This window comes from Salvelinus sp. IW2-2015, linkage group LG22 (assembly GCF_002910315.2).
Source record: "Salvelinus sp. IW2-2015 linkage group LG22, ASM291031v2, whole genome shotgun sequence".
Taxonomy (NCBI): domain Eukaryota; kingdom Metazoa; phylum Chordata; class Actinopteri; order Salmoniformes; family Salmonidae; genus Salvelinus; species Salvelinus sp. IW2-2015.
In genome coordinates, this window is record NC_036862.1 from 15,005,123 (window position 1) to 15,024,535 (window position 19,413).

Genomic DNA, 19,413 nt, shown 5'->3' on the forward strand with positions numbered 1-19,413 from the left:
AATATGGTCTTGTTCATTAAGCACCAAATATTTATATACAGTACCAGTCAAAAGTTTGGACACACCTACTCATTCAAAGGTTTTAATTATTTTTAACTATTTTCTACATTGTAGAATAATAGTGAAGACATCAAAAACTATAAAATAACAACATATGGAATCATGTAGTAACCAAAAAAGTGTTAAACAAAATGTAAATATATTTATATTTGAGATTTCAAAGTAACCACCTTTTGCCTTGATGACACCTTGCACACCTCTTGGCATGATCTCAATCAACAGGTGTGCCTTGTTAATTTGTGGAATTTATTCCTTCTTATGCGTTTGAGCTGTGTTGTGTTGTGACAAGGTAGGGTTGGTATACAGAAGACAGCTTTATTTGGTAAAAGGCCAAGTCCAGATTATGTCAAGAACAGCTCAAATAAGCAAAGAAGAAACGACAGTCCATCATCTCTAAGGCAGGTATTCCCAAAGTGGGGTACGCGCAATGCCGTCAATGCCTCACCCAAATGTGATTCACATTTTTTTTATTTATTATTATTATACAATTATAAATGATGTTTTCTTCACATTTCTAACAGTAGATTATATTTTCCAACAGGGCTATACCTTTGGGTGAGTAGCCTCGTTTCGCTGCCAAAAATAAAATTAAACCATCTAGTGTTCAGCGAAATAACAACACAATGTTTAAATACAGATAGCCTGTATTTGACAAATAAGCCACGTGAGTTTTTTGACGAGAATAATGACAACTTTCAAGTAGTAAGACATGTATAAAAAGCAACAGATACCATTAATAAGAAGGGCCTAGAAGCACCTTATATGGTGAGCTACTGAGTAGCTAGGACAGGCAAGCACCCACTATTGTGGAGAACTTAATTCTTCCTGCTGCCGCGGGGTATGGCTGGGACGGACAATGCTGGGAAAAGGCCCAAAAAACTATTGTCACGGTGCTGACTTTTGCCCGTCGCTGCAGCAAAAGCCTCTATCCCGTCCTCTGGCTAGGCAGAGTACTTTAGGATTTTAGTTACTTCGGTGTAACAAGGGCCTAGCCGTGCGGCCCTACCAACCCTTCTATTTATTCGTACTGGCCCTTCGCGTGAGTTGGGTTTGTTCCTTCGTTCACGTTGTCACCCCTTATTCCCCGGTCTAGTGTGGGGCCTTGGATAGATGAGTACTTTATTACTTTATGTTTATAGATTCTTCCTATACTCCCTTACCTTGTGTCTTCCTCTCTATATATCAATACCTAATAACTAATCTTCCGTTAGTTATTATGCTCGTCAGCTAGAGTCACTTGGAAACTAGTATTGTTATATGTTTGACTTTTCCAAAGATATATTATTGTCCACACAATGGAAATATTCTTTAGTCTATCACTTTAACCAACAGGCGTTGCTCTCCAGGTAGGTTCTCTGGCCTACTTGTCAAAGTTTAAAGCTTTATTTAAGTCATTCTGTTTTTGTCTTATACACGTTATTACAGTTAAATGGTTATACAGTCCTAATACATCAATAATGCTCAATCAATCCTTAATGCGTTATGCTATGCCAGATATTTGCAAATACAATCAGCTTAAACACTTCTATAAACTCTTAAACAAAGCAAATAACAATATATTTACCTTAAGCTCTATTCCCTTGGTCCTTCCCGAAACTGGTGTCTATAAGAGTAATATTGGCAGCCTCTGCTGTGTATAATATTTCAATCTCTTATTGTCTCCAAATTTCTTATGTTTACACTTTTCACTGCCTACTGCCTAGATACTGACTCTTTTTTGATGACCCTTGGCTCTCTACGAGGCTTACTTATATCTGGGCTTTTTCAATCTTTCAAACTGAAGTTGTCTTCGGTACTCCAAAAGATAGAACTTGTTGCTCTCCAGGAGATTCTCTCCTACACAACTGCGTCCTTTTACTTTTTAAATGGAGTGACTTTTCCAGAGGATACAACACAATTCTCAAGATATACCAGTCTATATATTGCTCGTGCCTTAATGTCAAAGTAGTCAATACAAGCAGAGTATAGTGAAAAGTAATTTACCTTGTCTGATGATTCTCTATGATGTCCAAATCATATGTGTTGAGGATCATCAGACAAGGAATACAACGAATAAATAGAAGGGTTGGTAGGGCCGCACGGCTAGGCCCTTGTTACACCGAGGTAACTAAAATCCTTAAAGTACTCTGCCTAGCCAGAGGACGGGATAGAGGCTTTTGCTGCAGGCGACGGGCAAAAGTCAGCACCGTGACACTTGGCGCCCAACGTGGGCTCGATAGAAGAGTTAAAAAGCGATTAAGTAACAGAACCTATACGACCTAGAAACTAGAGCATTATGGCAACAGCACTGACCTAGGACAGGCAACGCTGGATCAACTAACTGCCCAGGCAGGTAGTCTGGAGCAGGAAAGGGAACTCAGGACACAGGTTAATTTACCAGACTGTAGATTTGCCGTATGTGTACCAGGTTATCCATGGAAAGATCTAACACGAAATGAGCAGTCAGCAGTAAAATAAATGGTCGGGTGGAAAGGCAGACAGACCTTCTGGGAGGATAAAAACTTTGTAAAAATAAATATTGCCCCCAGCGACCTAATGGTAGGCCAAGTAAATGACTGGGCCGTAATAAAAGTACTGCCGATTGAGGAGGAAAGTAAGGGAAACTTTAACCTCAGAATGGGGTGTGTAACACACTATATGAGAAATAAGAAAGTACTATAGAGTTTATAACTAAATAGGAAATCTAAATAAAATCTCAAGGTAAAGAGCAATGGCGAGTTAGAGTCTACTCTTTGAGAGAAAATCCCTGAGAAATAAGAAAGTACTATAGAGTTTATAACTAAATAGGAAATCTATACAAACCTCAAGGTAAAGAAGAAATAAGAAAATCTATAGAGTTTATAACTAAATAGGAAATCTATACAAACCTCAAGGTAAAGGAAGAAATAAGAAAAGTACTATAGAGTTTATAACTAAATAGGAAATCTTATACAAAACCTCAAGGTGAAGATATGGCAACATGAGTGAATTATTTTCAACACCGTAAAGGCAGGCAGAACTCGTAGTAATACGAAACTGGGTCTAATAAAAGTCATCCCAGAAAAAGAAGGGGGGCCAGAGGATGTAAGTGTGTATTGTGGCACAGTGGCCTTCTATGCACAGCCCTGGTACCCCATGGCAATGGCGCTGCTACAGGATGGGACTCCAACGAGTCTAGGAGACACAAGTGTAATGTTGAAAGCCATGCAGGTAGACTCATGTTAAGTATTTAGGACATATTTTAAGCCAACAGGGCAGAAAAAAATGAAGGTAGAAAAATAGTGATTTTATAAGCATTACATTTAAATATGAAAATAAATATGTTGCAGTTCTTAGGGATAATAAATTACTGTAGATAATGGGTCCCATATTATGCAACTCATATAAAATTATTGATGAGACTGAGTTAAGATTAACCCAGGTTATTGTTAGATAAAATACAGTGGACTCCCGAAGGAGAGATTTCATTAGTACAGACAACATATGCTATGTTTAGCAGTATTTTGGCCTTAGCTAATCATTTGAAGGTTTGTCTTTAAATAGTGGAAAGATGACAAGAATATATGGCATCTGTTGTGACCCAGGATCATTGAGAGTATCGGGTTAATTAAGTTGAACTATATAATTATCTTATAGGTTACTACATAGAAATGTTGAGTTCTTTAAAATTCATTAGTGCAAACAGGGAGACATTGAGACAGTCAGTCAATATTTGGGAACAGAAACCATATCTGGTACTGACAGTATTACCTGCGGCAACAGGAAGCAGATGCGGAAGCGAAAAAGGCCGGTTTTAAACCACAGCCAATAAAGCAGCAGTTAAGAGGAAGTTAAACATAGACATGACTACATTGAAAGAGCTGAGACAAATAGTGACCCATGTGCAAATGTATTAGGTCAGTTAGACACTGACACAGGAACGGGGGAATTAAACTTTGTATGGAAACAAATAGTACAAAGAGAGGCCAGTGTAGCCAAGAGGGCTCCACCAAAGAAGAGAAGACCAAATGGACATGTCTCATAAACAGTTCGGAAGAGAGCCATTKATTTGGAATAATGAAATGGTGACTGCATGGGAAGGATTAAAAACCATGGCAGCAAAAGCACAAACTAATGAACCAAGAAACCCAGACGTGCCCTTATGGATCTTTATTAAATTAGAGGGAGAAGACATAGYCAGAGATGGGTACCTGTGGGTATCCAATGAGGGGMCAGAAAGGACTGTAAAATGTTACAGTAAACAGCTAAAAGGCCCAGTAATGAAATACTCKTCAGAAGGGGCAAAAATGGCCCTACTAGAAATATYCTGGAATAAGATAGTGGCATTAGCACAAGGGCAGTTAATTATCATTAAAGATAATGYGCTAAACAAACTATGGGCAGCTAACCACACAAAGAAAATACTGGGCGTGACAACTACCACGTGGGATAAATGGATAAATGTGGTAGGAACAAAAGAGATTACATTTATCTACGATCAAGCTGCTCATGGTCAGCCATGGACAAAGGTGGAGTGCCGCAGCCCTAAGGCCGCAATGAACCCCACGGCCTGGCCTCCGAAATGAGCAACTCTGTCTATTACCATGACACCCCAGAGCCCAACTGCCTRGGAAAATAACACGAGCGTTAACCACACCAACTGCTAGCACAACAGTAACCACAAGTGCTTCAAGACACAGTAGCACAAGAAACAGACCTAGTGTGAATACCTCAACTGACACATCGGCTGAGACACAAAAACAAACGCAGGAAATCACAGAGACATTGAACGTGTTATGTGTTAAAGGCAGCGGGACCAAAGCAAAATATAGAATACGAAGAAATATGAACCATAAGGCACGGAACTCAGGAAACACTGAGACTAAATGGCTAACAGATATAGTCCTGTATTTGCACCCAGGTAATACCTCTTCGTGGGACAATAGAATATTAGGAGGGAGCAATGGCATTATTTTACCATATGCGAAAAACAGAACTTATAACTACCCAGGATTCATTAGCGGCCCTATGGATCGGTTCCACAGAATGGAGTATGGAGTGTGGGGATATGATATCCCCCACTCCGCAAAAGCCGGAGAAACACCAATAAAATATGCCACCACAGGGTGGGTATGTCTTACGACCCATAATAGTTCAAACCCGGGAATGGCCTACCCGAGGTCAACCCCATGGACCACTCTAGACCTTCGAWGTTTGCAGGACAATTATCAACCTAGTCTAGAGATGGCGCAGAAAATGTGTGCTGAAGCTCCCCTATGGAACTGGGGACAAGAACCAAACAATATGTTCCATAGAAAAAAAGGAAAAACAGCACAACAATATTATGACCAATGGGTTAAACCCCCCGCAAATAAGACAGAAGCCTGGGCGAGATATCATTGTATTTCAGCCCATGGCAATCTAAAAGAGTCAGGGATCCTCCACTTTCATAGATGGTCAGGGGGGCATTATCCCTCACCCGGAATGTTGGGAGCAGCTCCAGCATACGAAAGGGAGAAACGAGGAAGCGAACCAACGACTGTTAGATTGGGCAAACATGAGGGGTGCGTGCCCCTCTAGAAAGTTAGTTGGGGGAGCCATTATGAGGGAAATCASAGCACAAGATAGAATGGAACATGTGCATCAGTTTGGGTACAGTTTCCCACCCATAGGCKACMTGAACGAGGATTCGTTCATTTGGATGTATGGTTTAACCCTTCAAAAATGGAATATCACTACAGGTAAAATGAGAAGAAAGGCCATAGAAGTGAATGAAACCGTAATTAGAGAAAATGAAGCTAGCAATACAGGAACCACCAGGGGAATATCAAAAACGTCAGATCCAATAGCATTGGGATGGGCAAAAAGGCCTCTAGACCCAACACCTCTTACTGGGGGTTATGTGCAATTAGCATGCTATGGAGGACTTAAGTTCCATGTAAACCTGGGAGATATACCGGGAACCAGAGATCAAACACTGGGCTAGATACACCATGGACCCTCCAGCAGGGAGATGGTTTATGGAAGGATATAAGGAATGGGCTCTGAAACTAATGTGGCCCAAGGAGCAGCAACAATGGCAGGACTTATGGGGATTAGGCTCCGCGTGGGATAACAACCTAACCCAAGTATGGAATGCATCCACCTGTGGAAAACTAATGGATGACTCGACCAATTCCACAGGGTGTAGAATAATTGAAGGAACAATAACCTTGCTGAGAACGTTGGGACAGGAGAATTACTGTAATATCCTACAGCCAAGRTTCTGGGAAGAAGGAGCAGATGGGATAATGTGGTACAGAGACAAAGATACTACAATCAAAGGAGGTACAGGGGGAAATTGGTTAGTTATGGCCTGGGGAGGATTTACTACGGGCATAACAAAAGCAGCAAGGGATTTTGTGGTAGAACCAGTCAAAAAGGTGATGAGAGCTATTGCAGGCAAATGGGAAGCCGTAACCATTTGGTGGAATAAAGTTAAAGCAAAATTTTGGGTGGGTTTGACCATAACCATAGGCATCCTAGTATTTATTGGTTTAATGATGGCCATCAGCTATGCAAAAAAATTGGGCCTACCAGTAGATCAGGGTTTGAGGGCGCTCTGGTTAGGGATACTTAAGGGAGTAATACTACTAGGGAAACTGGTGAAAAAAAAGAAAGAAAGTTAATTCTAAAACTGTTCTGGAAGCTACTGAAGGGTTTAGTTATATGGAGCATGGTGAGTGCAKCAGCACAGCCCAAAAACTGCAACAGCAGAAAGAAATACTCAGGGTAATTACAAGACACGTGAGAGGCTCCTTGAAGAGGCAAGCCTCTAAAAARACTGTCAGCATTATTAGAAGTGAGACTCAGTTTGAAAAAAGGGAGGTGACAACTAGTGGTTAGAAGAGAATATAAGGCAGGTTTAGACTAGAGAAAAGTATCTTGAGAACTACCGGACCAAGAACTTGCAGAGATCGAACCATGGCCGCCAACTASTCCAGCCAATCTGACTCTGATGACCGGGCTCCTGGGCAACATGAGGAAATGGTAGCTAAAATCTGCTGTCAAATATTACAAATAATTATATGGTCAGGGGTAGTGTGGAAAGATAGACAAGGACAAGGTGTAGTCACCACCCTTGCAATGATATTAACCTGTACAGTAGCAGTGGTTAAATTCGGACTTACTAAAGGAACCGAAGTTATGTTATCCATGGTACCCATAGTAGCAAAACAAAGAATGTTTAAAATATGTGGGAAACATAATGGACTAGTAATCATGGGAGAAACCATGTCAATTGTGTTTAGACTGATGGGGCAAATTGGAGAGTTTGAAGAGTGGAATGACACCACAAATCAAACGCAACCCCTCTGCCAGTCCATAACAGGATATAAGTACGCAGGCTGGGGGATGGAGATGTTAATGATGATAATAGTGATGGCTCAGATAATCAAAAGCCTAAGGCGCCTCAAAAAAAGGGAGAGTCAAATGAGAGTGGTAAAATTGGCCCTACCGCTAACAGTATGGATACTAATAGCAATAGGACTAAGAATAGTAAATAACCAAGGAATGGATGTGAATGAGTTGAGGCAAATCTGGGTACTTTGTTTACCAATCTTCTTTCCTAACCCCCCTCGCAGGAACATAAGGTAAGAGGTAAGAGATGGACTATACATAAAAACTCAGAGAAGGGCAGGAAGGGCAATAGGAGAAAGTAATTGCTAACCCCATTGTCCCCTGATTTTAGGAAAGAGATGCGAGAAAGATGCGAGAGACGAATCAGATGGAGACCGAAGTAGTGACGAACAATTAATTATAGGAGAATGGAGCATGGCACAAATGGGAGAATTTGTAAAACATTGTCAGTGTTTTGACAGACCAGATCTAGAAGATTGTTGTGAAGGGCATATGTTATGTTGGAACTCAACCGACATGCTAGATGTGTGTGGGAGCTGTGCTGGAGATGTGCGTGGGAAAATGGCAGGAAGGTTAGTCTGGAGAGGCAGGGACTTAGAGAGTGTATGTTTGAACTGCCTGGACACAGGGAGAGATTGGCCAAAAATGAGATTGATGGTAAAGAGGGGAAACCAATGGGAAGTAACCCATGATAGGGAAGAAGCAAGGCTGAGGATAGTAGACTCAGGAAAGGAGATAGAGTGGGACAGAGATACTGGAAAAATTAATATATCAGGACTAAATAATGAAATATATTACACAGGGTGGACCCATGAGAACGGACACATGGAACCTTCCATGTACCGGGTGTAAGAGGACCACCCAAAGAGAATTGACTAGGCGGTCACCTTCAGGAAGTAAAGTAACAAGTCCTCTTTGTAAGCATTGCTTTTGCGACATGACCTGTCATAGAGATAAAAAGATATGGTATAGGGAGGACAAGGAGGAACCTTGTCCTTTTGAATGCACATTTGCGCAGCTTATGCTAGGAGGAAGAATAGTGGCTAAGGGGCTTACCAGAGATTGGACGTTTATAAAGAGTAGGCACATAATGGATATAGAGGATAAGAAACAAGACCTATACAGGATGGTGCAGGCACAGAATGGGAGGACTTTAGCAATTAAGTATTTAGACCCAGTAAAAAGGAAGAGTAGGAAAAGAGTTGTGGCAGGGTCAGATCTTGGAGAGGGTGTAACAAAAAGTAAAAGAAATCAGACCCCTCCCCTAGAAATCAGGCCAGATCCAGAGCTACCCCCGTGGGCCCTAGGACCAATTATAGACTGGGGAATGACTGTCACAACGGAAATCAACCAGCAGAGGGAGCCAAATGAACAAGACCTAAAAGAACTGGACATAAAACAAGAACCCCTCGACATGCAGACTGAGGGAGAATGGTATGAGGAGACAAATGAARAGGTTCAAAAAGAGCTAGACATAAAACAAGAACCAATCAGCATGAAGGCTGAGGGAGAGTGGTATGAACCGCTCGACCAAACTGAKGCCTCAGCGGAAGAAGATATATGGCCATCATAGAGAATCATCAGACAAGGTAAATTACTTTTCACTATACTCTGCTTGTGTTGACTACTTTGACATTAAGGCACGAGCAATATATAGACTGGTATATCTTGAGAATTGTATTGTATCCTGGAAAGTCACTCCATTTWAAAAAGTAAAAGGACGCAGTTGTGTAGGAGAGAAATCTCCTGGAGAGCAACAAGTTCTATCTTTTGGAGTACCAGAGACAACTTCAGTTTGAAAGATTGAAAAAGCCCAGATATAAGTAAGCCTCGTAGAGAGCCAAGGGTCATCAAAAAAGGAGTCAGTATCTAGGCAGTAGGCAGTGAAAAGTGTAAACATAAGAAATTTGGAGACAATAAGAGATTGAAATATTATACACAGCAGAGGCTGCCAATATTACTCTTATAGACTCCAGTTTCGGGAAGGACCAAGGGAATAGAGCTTAAGGTAAATATATTGTTATTTGCTTTGTTTAAGAGTTATAAGAAGTATTTAACTTCTTGAGGATAGGGTGCAGAGTTTTCACTTAGGGAAAAATAGCGTGCGCAATTTCAACTTCGTGCTACTCATCCCCAGAATATAAGATATGCATATTATTAGTAGATTTGGATAGGAAACACTCTGAAGTTTCAAAAACWGTTTGAATCATATCTGTAAGTATAACAGAACTTATATAGCAGTCAAAACCCTGAGGACTAACTTTTTTCTTTTTAAGTTCCTGTATGTTCAAACCAGAATTCTAATCAGTATACACGTAGTTCCTACTGCTTCCACTGGATGTCGCCATTGTATGGAAAAAGGTTAAGGTTTTTCCTTAGTTAACAGAGAAAGATATTGACCCGGAAGTGGAGTGACGTCGTTTGTTTATGTTTGAGAGTTGAGCAAGACTTGAAAAGTACCGTGAGTTTGTTGATATCCTGTATTGAAAACAGATTGACCAGTCTTCAATTTGATCAATTATTAACGTTTACAAATAACTTAAGTTGTATTACAAAAGTACTTTGAAATGTTTTGGCAAAGTTTAGAGGTAATTTTTTWGATATTTTGTCGTGATTTTGCGCAAATTGAACGCTGTTTTTCCTMGTACAACGGCYCCAAATAAATGGACAATTTGGATATATATGGACGGAATTAATCGAACTAAAGGACCATTTGTGATGTTTATGGGACATATTGGAGTGCCAACAAAAGAATCTCGTCAAAGGTAATGCATGTTTTATATTTTATTTCTGCGTTTTGAGTAGCGCCGGCATGGTTGAAATTGTCAACAAAGAGAGTGTAGCCATTGCACTATCATCAGATAATAGCATCTTATGCTTTCGCCGAAAAGCCTTTTTGAAATCTGACATGTTGGCTGGATTCACAACGAGTGTAGCTTTAATTTGGTATCTTATATGTGTAATTTAATAAAGTTTGATTTTATAGATTTTTTTTTGAATCTGGCGCTCTACATTTTAACAGGCTGTTGGGACGCTAGCGTCCCGCTATCCCCTGATTGTATTTGCAATAGTATCTGGCATAGCATAACGCATTAAGGATTGATTGAGCAGTATTGATGTATTAGGACTGTATAACCATTTAACTGTAATAACGTGTATAAGACAAAAAACAGAGTGACTTAAATAAAAGCTTGAAACTTTGACAACTAGGCCAGAGAACCTATCTGGAGCGCAAACGCCTTTGACACTTTCGCTAAACGGAAAGTGACCCTGGTTATAGGTTAAAGTGATAGCACTAAAGAATATTTAATTGTGTGGACAATAATATATCTTTGGAAAAGTCAAACATATAACAATACTAGTTTCCAAGTGACTACTAGCTGACGAGCATAATAACTAACGGAAGATTAGTTATTAGGTATTGATATATAAGAGAGGAAGACACAAGGTAAGGGAGTATAGGAAGAATCTATAAACATAAAGTAATAAAGTACTCATCTATCCAAGGCCCCACACTAGACCGGGGAAATAAGGGAGTGACAACGTGAACGAAGGAACAAACCCAACTCACGCGAAGGGCCAGTACGAATAAATAGAAGGGTTGGTAGGGCCGCACGGCTAGGCCCTTGTTACACCGAGGTAACTAAAATCCTAAAGTACTCTGCCTAGCCAGAGGACGGGATAGAGGCTTTTGCTGCAGGCTACGGGCAAAAGTCAGCACCGTGACACTATACAGACAATGCCTTCATCAAACAACACTGTTTCACGACACATCAGTGACATGGCAGAAMATGTTTTGAAACAATTACTGCTTTGCACACAAGCCAGTGAATTATATGCGTTACAGCTGGATGAGTCACCAGACGTGGCGGACCTGACAACGCTCCTTGGTAGTCTGTCCGTTACGTTTATGGAGGGTCAATTAAGAAGACATCCTCTTCTGCAAACCACCGGAACCAGGTCAACATGAAGGATATTTTTTAGAGGTCGACCAATTATGATTTTCAACGCCGATACCTATACCGATTTATTGGAGGACCAAAAAAAGCTGATACCGATTAATGGCCGATTTTTATTTATTTATAATAAATACAATTACAACAATACTGAATTAACACTTTTATTTCAACTTAATATACTACATCAATAAAATCAATTTAGCCTCAAATAAATAATGAAACATGTTCAATTTGGTTTAAATAATGCAAAAACAAAAGTGTTGGAGAAGAAAGTAAAAGTGCAATATGTGCAATGAAAAAAGCTAACGTTTAAGTTCCTTGCTCAGAACATGAGAACATATGAAAGCTGGTGCTGCTGCCTACCACCGCTCAGTCAGACTGCTCTATCAAATATCAAATCATAGACTTAATTATAATATAATAACACACAGAATTAGGTCATTAATATGGTCAAATCCGAAACTATCATTTCGAAAATAAAAGTTTATCTTTCAGTGGAAATACGGAACCGTTCCGTATTTTATCTAACGGGTGGCATCCATAAGTCTAAATATTCCTGTTACATTGCACAACCTTTAATGTTATGTCATAATTACGTAAAAATCTGGCAAATTAGTTTGCAACGAGCCAGGCGGCCCAAACTGTTGCAATACCCTGACTCTGCGTGCAATGAACGCAAGAGAAGTGACACAATTTCCCTAGTTTGTCACGATCGTTTGTATAATTAACGGACCAAAGCGCAGCGTCGTAGAGTTCCACATGTTTAATTAAAGAAACTCACCAAAACAATACAGAACAAAACGAAATGTGAAGTCAAATGCAGTGCACACTGGCAACTACACACAAACAAACAAGATCCCACAAAAACCCAGTGGAAAAAGGCTGCCTAAATATGTCCCCAATCAGAGACAACAATAAACAGCTGCCTCTGATTGGGAACCATACCAGGCCAACATAGACAAATAATAACCTAGATAACCTACCCTAATCACACCCTGACCTAACCAACATAGAGAATAAAAGGATCTCTATGGTCAGGGCGTACAGTACCCCCCCCCCCCTCCCAAATGCGGACTCCGGCCGCAAAACCTGACTCGATTACCGGGGAGGAGTCCGGGTGGGTATCTAACGTCGGGGGCGGCTCCGGTGCGGGGCGAAGTACCCACTCCGCTCGCGGATACATCAGCTTTGGTGGCGGCTCTGGTGCGGGGATCGTCGCCGGAAGCTCCGGACCGTGGATTGTCCCCGGAGGAACCGGACCGTGGGTCGTCGTCGGAGGGACCGGACCGTGGGTCGTCGCCGGAGGGCCCGGACCGTGGGTCGTCGCCGGAGGAACCGGACCGTGGATCATCGCGCGGGGACTCCGGACCGTGGATCATCATTGGAGGCTCCGACTGGAAAACCTCGCCGGAGGCTATGGACTTGGAACCCTCGCCAAGAGCTCTGGACTTGGAAACCCTCGCCGGAGGCTCTGGACTTGGGAACCCTCGCCGGAGGCTCTGGACTAGGAACCCTCGCTGGAGGCTCTGGACTGGGAACCCTCCAGGAGGCTCTGGACTGGGAACCCTCGCAGGAGGCTCTGGACTGGGGACCGTCGCCGAACTCTGGACTGGAACCTCACCGGAGGCTCTGGACTTGGAACCCTCGCTGGAGGCTCTGGACTAGAACCCTCGCGGAGGCTCTGGACTAGGAACCCTCGCTGGAGGCTCCTGCCTTGGCGCGGGACTGGACGCCGTGCCTTGACTGGACATCGGCGCAGAGGAAGCTCCTGCCATGGAGCTGGAGGTTCTGGACTGTGGACCGTCGCAGGAAGTTCCGGACCGTGGACCATCTCAGGAGGTTCCGGACTGTGAACCGTAGCCAGAAGCTCTGGACTGGGGACCGTCGCTGGAAGCTCTGAACTGGGGACCGTCGCTGGAAGCTCTGGACTGGGGAGGCGCACTGGAGGCCTGATGCATGGGGCCGGCATAGGTGCACCGGACTGGGACATGCACTTCAGGGCGAGTGCGGGGAGCAGGCACAGGACGTACCTGACTGGGGACACGCACTTCAGGGAGAGTGCGAGGAGCAGGCACAGGACGTACCTGACTGGGAAGGCGCACTTGAGGGAGATTGCGAGGAGCAGGCACAGGATGTACCTGACTGGGAAGGCGCACTTCAGGGAGAGTGCGAGGAGCAGGCACAGGACGTACCTGACTGGGAAAGCGCACTTGAGGAAGAGTGCGAGGAGCAGGCACAGGACATACTGGGCTGTGGAGGCGCACTGGAGACCTGGTGCGTAGAGTTGGCACAGATGGTGCCGGAACGATGACACACTCCGCACGGTGAGTGCGGGGAGCTAGCACAGGACGTACTGGGCTGTGGAGGCGCACTGGAGTCCTGGTGCGTGGTACCGGACAAATGACACGCTCCTCAGGACGAGTATGGGGAGCTGGCACAGGTGGCATCGGACGGCTAATACGCTCCTCAGAGCGAATGCCGTGCATACTACGCCAAACCAACAGCTCTCTCGCTTCACTCTCCTCCAATTTGTCCAACAACTCCTCGAAGGTCTCTAACTCTACCCTCCGTTCACTCTCCTCCAATTTGTCCAATAACTCCTCGACGGTCTCTGACTCACACCTCAACTTCGCCGACCATCCCGTGTGCCCCCTCCCAATTTTTGGGGGGAGGCTGCTTCTTGGGCTTGCGTCGTGGCCGCGAACCCCGGCGTTGTCGCTGTCCTTGTTTCACCGCTTGTGTCTGCTTCCATGGAAGGCTTTCGTCTCCTGCCATTATATCCTCCCAAATCCAGGATGTCTTTACCTCCTGGATATCCTCCCAGGCCCAGGATACCCTCTCCTCCTGTGCACGCTGCTTGGTCCGTGAGTGGTGGGATCTTCTGTCACGGTCGTTTGTAGAATTAACGGACCAAGGCGCAGCATGCGTAGAGTTCCACATGTTTAATTAAAGAAACTCACCAAAACAATACAGAACAAAATGAAACGTGAAGTCAGATGCAGTGCACACTGGCAACTACACACAAACAAACAAGATCCCACAAAAACCCAGTGGGAAAAGGCTGCCTAAATATGATTCCCAATCAGAGACAACGATAAACAGCTGCCTCTGATTGGGAACCATACCAGGCCAACATAGACAAATAATAACCTAGATAGCCCACCCTAATCACACCCTGACCTAACCAACATAGAGAATAAAAGGATCTCTATGGTCAGGGCGTGACAAGTTTAATATTGCCTGCTAACTTGGATTTCTGTTAACTAAATATGCAGGTTTCAAAAAATATACTTCTGTGTATTGATTTTAAGWAAGGCATTGATGTTTATGGTTAGGTACATTCGTGCAACGATTGTGCTTTTTTTGCAAATGCCCTTTTTTTTTAAGTCATCCCCCGTTTGGCGAAGTTGGCTGTCTTTGTTAGGAAGAAATGGTCTTCACACAGTTCGCAACGAGCCAGGRAGCCCAAACTGCTGCATATACCCTGACTCTGAACGCAAGAGAAGTGGCACAATTTCCCTAGTTAAAATAAATTAATGTTAGCAGGCAATATGCAGGTTTAAAAATATATACTTGTGTATTGATTTTAAGAAAGGCGTTGATGTTCATGTTTAGGTACACATTGGTGCAACGACAGTGTTTTTTTCGCGAATGGGCTTGTTCTATCACCCGTTTGGCGAAGTAGGCTATGATTCAATGATAAATGAACAGGCACCGCATCGATTATATGCAACGCAGGACAAGCTAGATAAACTAGTAATATCATCAACCATGTGTAGTTAACTAGTGATTATGTTAAGATTGATTGCTTTTTATAAGATACGTTAAATGCTAGCTAGCACCTTACCTTGGCTCCTTGCTGCACTCGCATAACAGGTAGTCAGCCTGCCACGCAGTCTCCTCGTGGAGTGCAATGTAATCGGCCATGATCCGTGTCCAAAAATGACGATTACCGATTGTTATGAAAACTTGAAATCGGCCCTAATTAATCGGCCATTCCGATTAATCGGTCGACCTCTAATATGTTTAATGTACTGGACAGCTTTGTGACATCAATTGGACTTTGGTGGTCAAGATGTGTTGATATCTGTACTGATGGCACAAAAGCCATGACAGGGAGACATAGTGGAGTGGTAACGCGTGTACAAGCAGTTGCTCCCGACACCACTTGTGTACATTGCAGCATCCACCGAGAGGCTGTTGCTGCCAAGAGAATGCCTGACAGCTTGAAAGTAGTTTTGGACACTACAGTGAAAATGGTTAACTTTGTTAAAGCAAGGCCCCTGAACTCTCGTGTATTTTCTGCATTATGCATTGATATGGGCAGCGACCATGTGACGCTTTTACAACATACAGAAGTGCGCTGGTTATCAATGGGCAAAGTATTGACACACTCTTTTAAATTGGGAGACGAGCTTAAAGTTTTCTTTACTGACCATAATTTTCACTTGTCTGACCACTTGCATGATGACAAGTTTCTCACAGGACTGCCCTATCTGGGTGATGTTTTTTCTCTCGCCTGAATGATCTGAATCTAGGATTACAGGGACTCTCCGCAAGTATATTCAATGTGCGGGACAAAATTGAGGCTATGATTAAGAAGTTGGAGCTCCTTTCTGTCTGCATTAGCAAGGACAACACACAGGTCTTTCCATCATTGTATGATTTTTGTGTGCAAATGAACTCAAGCTTACGAACAATGTCAAATGTGATATAGCGAAGCACCTGAGTGAGCTGGGTGCGTAATTATGCAGGTACTTTCCCGAAACGGACGACACAAACAACTAGATTCGTTATCCCTTTCATGCCCTGCCTCCAGTCCACTTACCGATATCTGAACAAGAGAGCCTCATCAAAATTGCAGGAAGACGTTCTGTGAAAATTTAATTTAATCAGAAGCCACTGCCAGATTTCTGGATAGGGCTGTGCTCAGTTTCTTGCCTTTGGCAAATCGCGCTGTTAAGGCACTGATGCCCTTTGCAACCACGTACCTATGTGAGAGTGGATTCTCCGCCCTCACTAGCATGAAAACTAAATACAGGCACACACTGTGTGTGGAAAATGATTTAAGACTGAGACTCTCTCCAATACAACCCAACATTGCAGAGTTATGTGCATCCTTTCAAGCACACCCTTCTCATTAACCTGTGGTGATTTATTCACAATTTTTGATGAGCAATTAAGGTTGTAAGATGGCTAAATAAAGAGCAAAATTATTGATTATTATTATATTTTTATTTATGCCCTGGTCCTATAAGAGCTCTTTGTTATTTCCCACGAGCCGGGATGTGTTCAACAACTCACACTCATTCTTATGTTTAATGAATGTATCGTATAGTGTGTGTGTGGCAGGCTTACAATGATGGCAATAAACAACATTTGAGAGTGCGCTGACCCTGGTGCTAGAGGGGGTACGCAGCTGGAGGTTGAATGTTTGAAGGGGTACGGGACTATAAAAAGTTTGGGAACCACTGCTCTACGGGATCGTCTTTGTAAAACGCAGAGTAGTTGAATGGATGATCTCCGCATAGGTGTGATGGTGTGGGGGTGCTTTGCTGGTGACACTGTGTTATTTATTTAGAATTCAAGGCACACTTAACCAGCATGGCTACCGCAGCATTCTGCAGTGATACGCCATCACATCGTGTTTGCGCTTAGTGGGACAATCATTTGTTTTTCAACAGGACAATGACCCAAAACACACCTCCAGGCTGTGTAAGGGCTATTTGACCAAGAAGGAGAGTGATGGGTTGCTGCATAAGATGACCTGGCCTCCACAATCACCCGACCTCAACCCAATTGAGATGATTTGGGATGAGTTGGACCACGGAGAGAAGGAAAAGCAGAATCTAAAATATATTTTGAATTGTTTAAAACTTTTTGGGTTACTATATGATTCCATATGTGCTATTTCATAGTTTTGATGTCTTCACTATTATTARACAATGTAGAAAATAGTAAAAATAAAGAAAAACCCTTGAATAAGTAGGTGTGTCCAAACTTTTGACTGGTATTGTATATTTCTTCTGAAACAGGTAGGGACTACCTGGACTTGAAGTGCTCCTTTTCAATTTCCGTTGCAAAATGTCTTGAAATGTTTTCTGTTGCGTGCCAAATGAACAATCATCTTTTGCTGTACCTCCCCAGACAGTGATGAGTGTGAGAGTGGGGAGGCGTGCTGCAGTCAGTTCTGTAAGAACAACCCAGGGGGCTATGAGTGCAGCTGCAAGGCTGGCTACAGGCTCCACGCGGATGGCTGTGGCTGCAATGGTAAGAGGATAATACGTTGACCAGCATCCACTCATTATCTTTGTCCAAATTGACTCTGGATGGAGTTTACGTTATTGTATAAGACAGAGGTGACTGAATGTTAAGTATGGTTAGTATGAAATTCAACACAGTGATCTAGAGACTCTTGACAGCATCTACCCCCAAGCCATAAGACTGCTGAACAATTCATCAAATGCCCTCTCCCCTTTGTTTTTTACACTGCTGCTACTCACTGTTTATTATCTATGCATAGTCTCTTTACCCCTACCTACATGTACAAATTACCTCAACTAACCTGTACACCCGCACATTGACTCGGTACTGTTATTTTATTTTATTACTTTATTTTATTTTGTAAATATTTTCTTAACTCCATTTCTTGTCAGAATTTCACTGTAAGGTGTTGTATTCGGAGCATGTGACAAATAACATTTAATTTGATTTGATAGACTTGAAGGGGCATGTTTAGGCACCCATTTGACCGTGGCAGTCAAGATTGATGATCGATCACAGAGAAGATGATTATGCATTGAGAGTGTCTAATAACTCATTGTACTAGTTTTGATAATGCAAATAGAACACTTGTATAGTACCTTCTAAATATTGAAAGTACTTCCTATTGTTCTGTGGTCTTTTCAGATATTGATGAGTGCCTGGCAGAGAGTTCTGTCTGTGAACACTACTGTGTGAACACACTGGGGACCTACGAGTGTTTCTGCAGAATGGGCTTCCGTTTGGACTACGACCAGAGAGCCTGCATCTGTGAGTGATATTTGATCATAATATTATACTGTGCTAATCTATACTGTACGATACTATACTATGCTAAACTATGCTCTACTATGCTATACTCTGCTGTACTGCTATACTATACTATACTCTGCTGTACTGCTATACTATACTATGCTATACTCTGCTGTACTGCTATACTATACTATACTCTGCTGTACTGCTATACTATACTATACTATACTATACTATACTATACTATATACTATACTATAGGAAAGGGAAAGGGGAGACCTTTCCAGTTGTACCACTGAATGACTTCAACTGAAATGTGTCTTCCGCATTTAACCCAACCCCTCTGATGCTTTGCTATGCTATAATATACTATGATGTACTATACTCTACTTTACTATACTATGCCAAACTATGCTGTAATTTCACAGTGAATATCTGTACATTGTTTTTAAACATGTGAAAGTAACTCTGAGAGACTTTTGTGATGTTTTCCAACAGCAGGCTATAGTAATGATAAAATCACCTTGAGCATTCAAATGAATCTAATGTAAATGATAGTATAATATAATATAGTATAGTACAGTATAATACAGTATAGTATAATATAGTATAGTACAGTATAATACAGTATAGTTTAGTATAGTATAATACAGTATATTACAGTATAATATAATATAGTATAATATACTAGAGTATATGATAATATATTATAGTATAGCATAAACTAGTATAATATAGTACAGTATAATACAGTATAGTTTAGTATAGTATAGTATACTACAGCATACTACAGTATAATATAATATAGTAGAGTATAGTATAATATATTACAGTATAGCATAGTATAATACAGTTTAGTATAGTATAATACAGTATAGCATAGTATAATATACTAGAGTATATTATACTATATTATAGTATAGCATAAAATAGTATAGTATAATATAGTATAGTATAATACAGTATAGGATAGTATAATATAGAATAGTATAGTATAAAACAGTACAGTATAGTATACTATAGT

The 19,413-nt window shown here is 41.9% G+C and overlaps 1 pseudogene; it reads left to right on the forward strand.

The window, feature by feature from the left end:
- The window catches only part of LOC111949760 (multiple epidermal growth factor-like domains protein 6), a 123,446-nt pseudogene that overhangs the window by 61,928 nt on the left and 42,105 nt on the right, over positions 1 to 19,413 (forward strand).